Source organism: Culex quinquefasciatus, chromosome 3 (genome assembly GCF_015732765.1).
Source record: "Culex quinquefasciatus strain JHB chromosome 3, VPISU_Cqui_1.0_pri_paternal, whole genome shotgun sequence".
Classification (NCBI taxonomy): domain Eukaryota; kingdom Metazoa; phylum Arthropoda; class Insecta; order Diptera; family Culicidae; genus Culex; species Culex quinquefasciatus.
Window position 1 is genome coordinate 111,793,040 of NC_051863.1, and position 6,166 is coordinate 111,799,205.

A 6,166-nucleotide genomic window follows, 5' to 3' on the forward strand; every position below is an offset into this window, starting at 1 on the left:
TCTTCGTAAATATGTCGATTCAGCATGAATTTTAATCGGAAAAATCGCCAAAAAATCACACTGCATCGATTTTTGACGCTTCGTCGCGAAGTCGACAAGTTGTCAAGTTGAGCTTCGAATACTGGCGCGAGAATGCTGGCGCATATATGTTTTGCTCGACTTATACTCGTTTGTAGTAGCTTGTCTACCGATGTTTCGTTCAACATGACATAGGATATTCATCCTGCTACAATCAATTTGTTTCCCGTTTGCTCCTAAAATCGCTTAAAAGTAGATTCCATTTTTTCGAGATTTCATAAGTTGATTGAACAGGGTGCAATTTGGCGCCCTCAGCAGGGCTCAAGAGAAACATTGCATTGCTCTATAACTTGTTCCGTTTTGATGATTCTTTCCTCTTTCTAGATGTTGCTACGTTTCTGGGTCGCTGTTCGTTTTATGCATCGCTAGCATACAATGACCGGTGTAATGGTATATCAGGGTCCGGTCTGAGTTAGAAGTAAATATTTTTTTGATCGCTGCGATAATTAAATTTATTGTGGCTGGAGTGGCTATTTATTGCCAAATCATCAAAAAATAAACCAGCAGTAGGGGTGAAATTAGGTCAAAATTGATTTTTTATGGACTTTGCAATTTCTCAGTCTTTTCAATGAAACTTGATCCTGTTTGAAGGGTTTTGTAGGAGACAACTCAAATAACGTTTTCTGAAAATGTCACATTCTTTATATGTACGGTTAAACATATTCTTTTGGTGAAAATTGCGTTTTTTTATTTCTTTTGGAAAACATATCATTTATAATACTTTGCTTTCGTCATATTCTTTTGTGCTGACGTTATAAATAAACAAAGTCGATGTTATGAATTGAAAGAAGTTCTATCATTGTTATATTCTTTAGTAAGAAAGGCTCTATCTCACCCCAGGTGGGATTAAATCGGGTTTTTTATTTATATTAATAATCAATTTTATTGAAAAAGAACTTTTTATTATATGTATCCCATGAAATAAATACAAATTGTCGCACAAAAACAACCGGGCAACGATCTTTCTTTTTTTTTATATATATTTTTCAATTCTTGCTTTCCCGACCCGGCAACGGCACATTTTCCCAGTCACGGCGTTCTCACAGGATTCTTACAGAATTCTAGCAGAGCGAAAATATTCTTACTAGAACTGTGCCATCATTCTGCCAGAACTTTGGAAGAATTCTCAAAGAATTCTAGCTCAAATGCAACCCAGTCACGGAAATTTCTAGCAGAGTTGGTTCTGCCAGAATCCTGCTAGAATGATTCTAGCAGGCATGCTAGATTGCTGTTAGAATTTTATTAGAATATTCTGACAGAGAAAAATCTGTCGAAACTGACGTCATTTCCGTTTAACCGCTTCGTGGCGAATGTGATAACCGCCATCTTGTCAAATTGTTCTTTTATTTTCGTTTGTTGACCGAGGATGACGCTTTTTAAGCACAGCCACGTTTTGGTGAGTAAATTAAAGAAAAATATGGAATAACTAATATAATTAAACTTATGTTCAACAGGAAAAAAGAACGAGGTTAATCCGGAAAGAAATACAAAAAGGATCCTGCCAGGGCACCAGGGTGTAGTACGAGGTGTAGTACATCCCGGGAACTGTTGCCGATGGCTTCGTGGGTCGCAGTTAACGGAACGCCAATAATGGAAGCGGAATCTACGTTGACACTTATTGCCCAAGCAGTCCGCGTCCGCAGAGTTCCAGCTTCAAAAAGTGTTAGTGTTAGTGTTAGTGATAATGGTGAAAAAATGGTGTTGATAAATAAATGTTTTTTGCAGTAACTGTTTTTTATGTAAAAATATCAGAAAATAATTGAAGAAATCTTAGTCATCACATTCTAGCAAAATTCTAGCAGGGTTCTCACAGAAATCCTTGCCATTTCATTCTAGTAAAATTCTTACAGAATTCTAGCAGGATGCCTGTCAGAATAGTTCTAGCAAGGTTCTAGCAGGATTCTAACAGAACCGGTTGATTTCGCCGCCTCCTGCTAGAACCGGTTATTCCCAGTCACGGCGTTCTCGCAGGATTCTTACAGAATTGTAGCAGATCAAAATTATTCTTACTAGAACGCTGCCATAATTTTGCCAGATCTTTGCAAGAATTCTCAGAGAATTCTAGCTCAAATGCAATAACCGGTTCTAGCAGAATCCGGTGAAAGCAACCGGTTTTGTTAGAACCCTGCTAGAATGCTGCTAGAACTATTCTGACAGGCTGTCCTGCTAGAATTCTGTAAGAATTTTGTTAGAATTAGACGGCAAAATTTTCTGCTAGAATCCTGCTAGAATTTTGTTGGAATTTTATTGTTGGATGAATTGAAGCAAAATAAAATTTAATTTCGAACAAAATTTATTTCTATGTTCATCACAACCTAACTCGTTTTCTGGTCTAATAAGTCACATCACTATCGGTGTAGGAGGCGGCTGTTGATTCTTCGACAACACTCCTCTGCTTTTCATTGCCCGGGTTGGGACTATTACAAGACGATGTCGCAGCCAAGAAGCCGAAGAGATAATCCGGACTCCAGATCCGAGGTCTGGATGTCGCCATAACTGCAGAGCCATGCCTGTAAAGAGCGGAAAAATTGAGGAAGAGGTTGAGTTTTATTATGCCTAAAAAATATATTCGCAACTTATGCCGGAATAGTGGGAGTGATGGCTTACCTAACGATAGTGTTTTAATCTGCCAGCTAAGTTTCGATTTCCGACGGCCTGGCAATCCAGATTTTTAAGCGAAGATGGCGTTACAAATAGTGCACGCCCGAAATGTCAAAATCATGCAGTGGTACCAACATTACAAAAATAGTGTGCCATGACATGACAGCCACACTGCTTTTCTAATGTTGGTACCACTGCGCGATTTTGACATTTCGGACGTGCACCATTCGTAACGCCATCTTTGCTTAAAAACCTGGATTTGCAGCGCGGAGGTTTTTTCTCGCGAAAAAACGTGGTCAACATTAAAAAAACGAGTGAAAATTAATCTTGTTCAAACATGATTTGAACCGGTTAACGCCAACCAATCAGTGAGCAGTATTTTTCTATTAGAAAATTCTTGCAAAATTCTTACAGAATTCTGACAGTGCTGCTAAAATCATTCTAGCAGGATTCTTACAGAACCAATTCTGTAAGAAAATCTCGTATCTGGGTAGCAGGGCGTTTTAGGGAGAAAAATTTGTATTTTTTAGACAAACAATTTAAAAAAGTTCAAGATGGTATGTCAGAGACATAACCGAAAGACATAGGACCAAACAATTTGAATGTGTTGTTGGATTGCTAGTGAAATCTGGAATAAGATTATTTTATTTTGTTTCATAGATTTGTCGGCAAAATTGTCATATATGTTCTCCCAAGGTGAACCTTCCATGAGGGCACCGGCCACTCCAGGTTGTGGCCACTACGGTCGAAATGTCAATTTTCATGTTCAGCATCAAAAACCATGAATTTTGATACCCATATTGCCACAACTCGTATGGTTCTGTAAATGTCCTCCCAGGCCCCGGGGGAACCTTCTTTGAGGGCACCGGCCACTCCATGTTGTGGCCACTACTATGTCCCACCCGTGTGGATCAATCGGACTTCGCACTGGACTCACAATCCTGAGGTCGCTGGTTCGAATCCCGCGGCGGGCGCTCTAAAAATTCTTTGTGTAAATATGGGTATTCGGCGCCGTCGCTCCGTGCCATACTTTCATACACTTAGGAGCCCAGGGCGGCGAAGTCCTTGTAGATAAAAGGAAGACACTAGTGGTTGGTACTAGCAATGGTGGCCGACAGCTATAAAGTCAACTTCGTTTCTTCTTATGGTTCTGTAAAAGTTCCCCCTGGTCTCGGGAGAACCTGCTTAGAGATCACCGGCCACTCCAGGTTGTGGACACTACTGTCGAAAGGGCCATTATTATGTTCAGTATCAAAAACCATGAATTTTGATACCCATATTTCCACAACTAGTATGGTTCTGTAAATGTCCCCCCAGACCCCGGGGGAACCTACTTCGAGGGCACCGGCCACTCCAGGTTTTTCCACCACCAATTTGACATTTTCATGAGAACCGCCGCATCATAGTGACTTCAACGCGGTCCGCTTCGCTCGAATTTCCTCCTTCTGCTGCTGGTGGTTCTTCCTTCTGGTTGCTGGTCCTCTTCTTCTATTGGCCGCTGCTGCTGCTGCTGCTCCGCGCCGGCCCGACGTGCACAGTTCGAGTGCTCGTTCCAAAGTGACTTGCTTTTGCGAAATTTTCTGCTTAAATAGCGGCAGAGCTGGAGAACGGCACAAAAGGGGCGCGGTCTCGAATGCATACGCTCGCTCTGATTGGTCATCTGTCCGAATTGTACTGAAAAATTACTCATTTTGATTGCATGTTTTAAGTGCTTTAACTATGTTTAGTCAAACTATCTATGTAGTTAAACAATAGCTGAAGTCTTCCTCTTTCGATTGGTGGTCCAACCGTCTGTATTGATTCACAGGGAAAAAAGATATAAGCGTTCAAAATGTTCCCTTTTTTAACGCTTAAAAGTGACGCTTTGGGTCGAATTTGTGAACTGGCCCCCAATATAGTAAGTAGAGACATAGTCCTATGTCAAAATCACTTAAGCCGAGATATTTGCATTTTAGTGAACAAAAAGTGACGAATTTTCAAAATTCTTGATACCGTAAACTGGGGTCAATCGGGACACATGGGGCGGATTGGGACAGCAGTTTTAACCATGTTGGAGCACAATATTTTGATTTTTCTGGTTGGTTTCGGTTAGAACAGACTCAGACCAACAAAATGTGTGTATCCATTTCCAAATTTAAAAGCTTTAAGTGCTCTAAAAACTGCTGTCCCTATTCAGACTGTAGTCCCGATTCGCCCCAGATTACGGTATATAAGCGTTTTTAGCATAAAACATTGGCTACTATGATTACAAACGAGAAGGCAAATATTTTGGATATATTTATTTTTTTCGCTCAAAAACGATATGAATACGATACGATACGATATGAAAAAACATGAGATTTTCTCACAATGTGACGTAATATAAAAAAATCAAAAACACTGTTTGAATGTAAAAATCTCAAACAAAAAATGGCAAACAAGATTGTGACTGAGCTATCAACGCAATCCTGTCCATACCAACGCGGGGCAGATTAATATCTACAAATATGTCATATAATGCAAATTCCCATGATGATGCTGCGACATCCACCAGAACGCGAGCATAAAAGCTCATTCAGTAATTAGCATTATGCTGTGGCTTTGCTCTCGTCGCATAACAAATGCATCAGATCACGCACTTGCACTCATTGCTTTGCCTCTTTCGCTTCTGCCCTGTACACTTCATTCATGCTTTATTAGTGTATTATACTATCGTATAGTTTCTGTTTCAACCGCCCTACCACCCAGAGCAGCTCATCATTAGGCTCTGGTGGTGGGCTGGCTGGAGCCACTCTGTGCAGAATTATTTTCCAGCGCTTTTCAGTTTCAGTTAGACACTAACCGCCGAGGTGTTCAAACGTTTTTCCAACCTGGTCGCGCCTCAACCGAATACTGCGGTGACTTCACGCGTTTAGGTCTGCTGATTCTTAACAATAATAATTGTTGTTTGAACGCGATCGACGGTTAAACATTTGAATATTTTCCGGGCTACTAAACGATGGCTCATCCTTAGAAAAGGCAGATTTATGTTTTAAGATTAATTAAGTCATCTGTAACAAAAATATTATCTTGTGCGGAAATTTACCTAATAGTGTAGAGAAGAATCAAGGAAACATCGCTTAAAGCAATAATTATTTGTTTTACACTCGCGCGTGATTAAGATGCATTTCAGCTGAGTTTGTAACGGCCACGCAGCCTTGTGGAAAATGCGGTTATAATGCATTAATTTCCGTTTGCAACGTTCGTGCGTTCACTCGACTGAGGGGGTGGTATATCACTCAACAAGCATAAAGTGTAGTGGCAAAGTGACAAAATGGGAATTTTACAACAAGCTTAAAAACGTAAAGCGTGGAACTTGCAACAAGCACCACACGGAAAGAAGACCAAACTGTTAGTCACAAGTGTGTTCCGAAATACCAGATCGCGATCCAGATAGCAGCGAATGCAATGTGCAATGAAAAATGCAGCTCTAGTATCGCAAGTCCCACCACCAGCAACGGCACCTTCA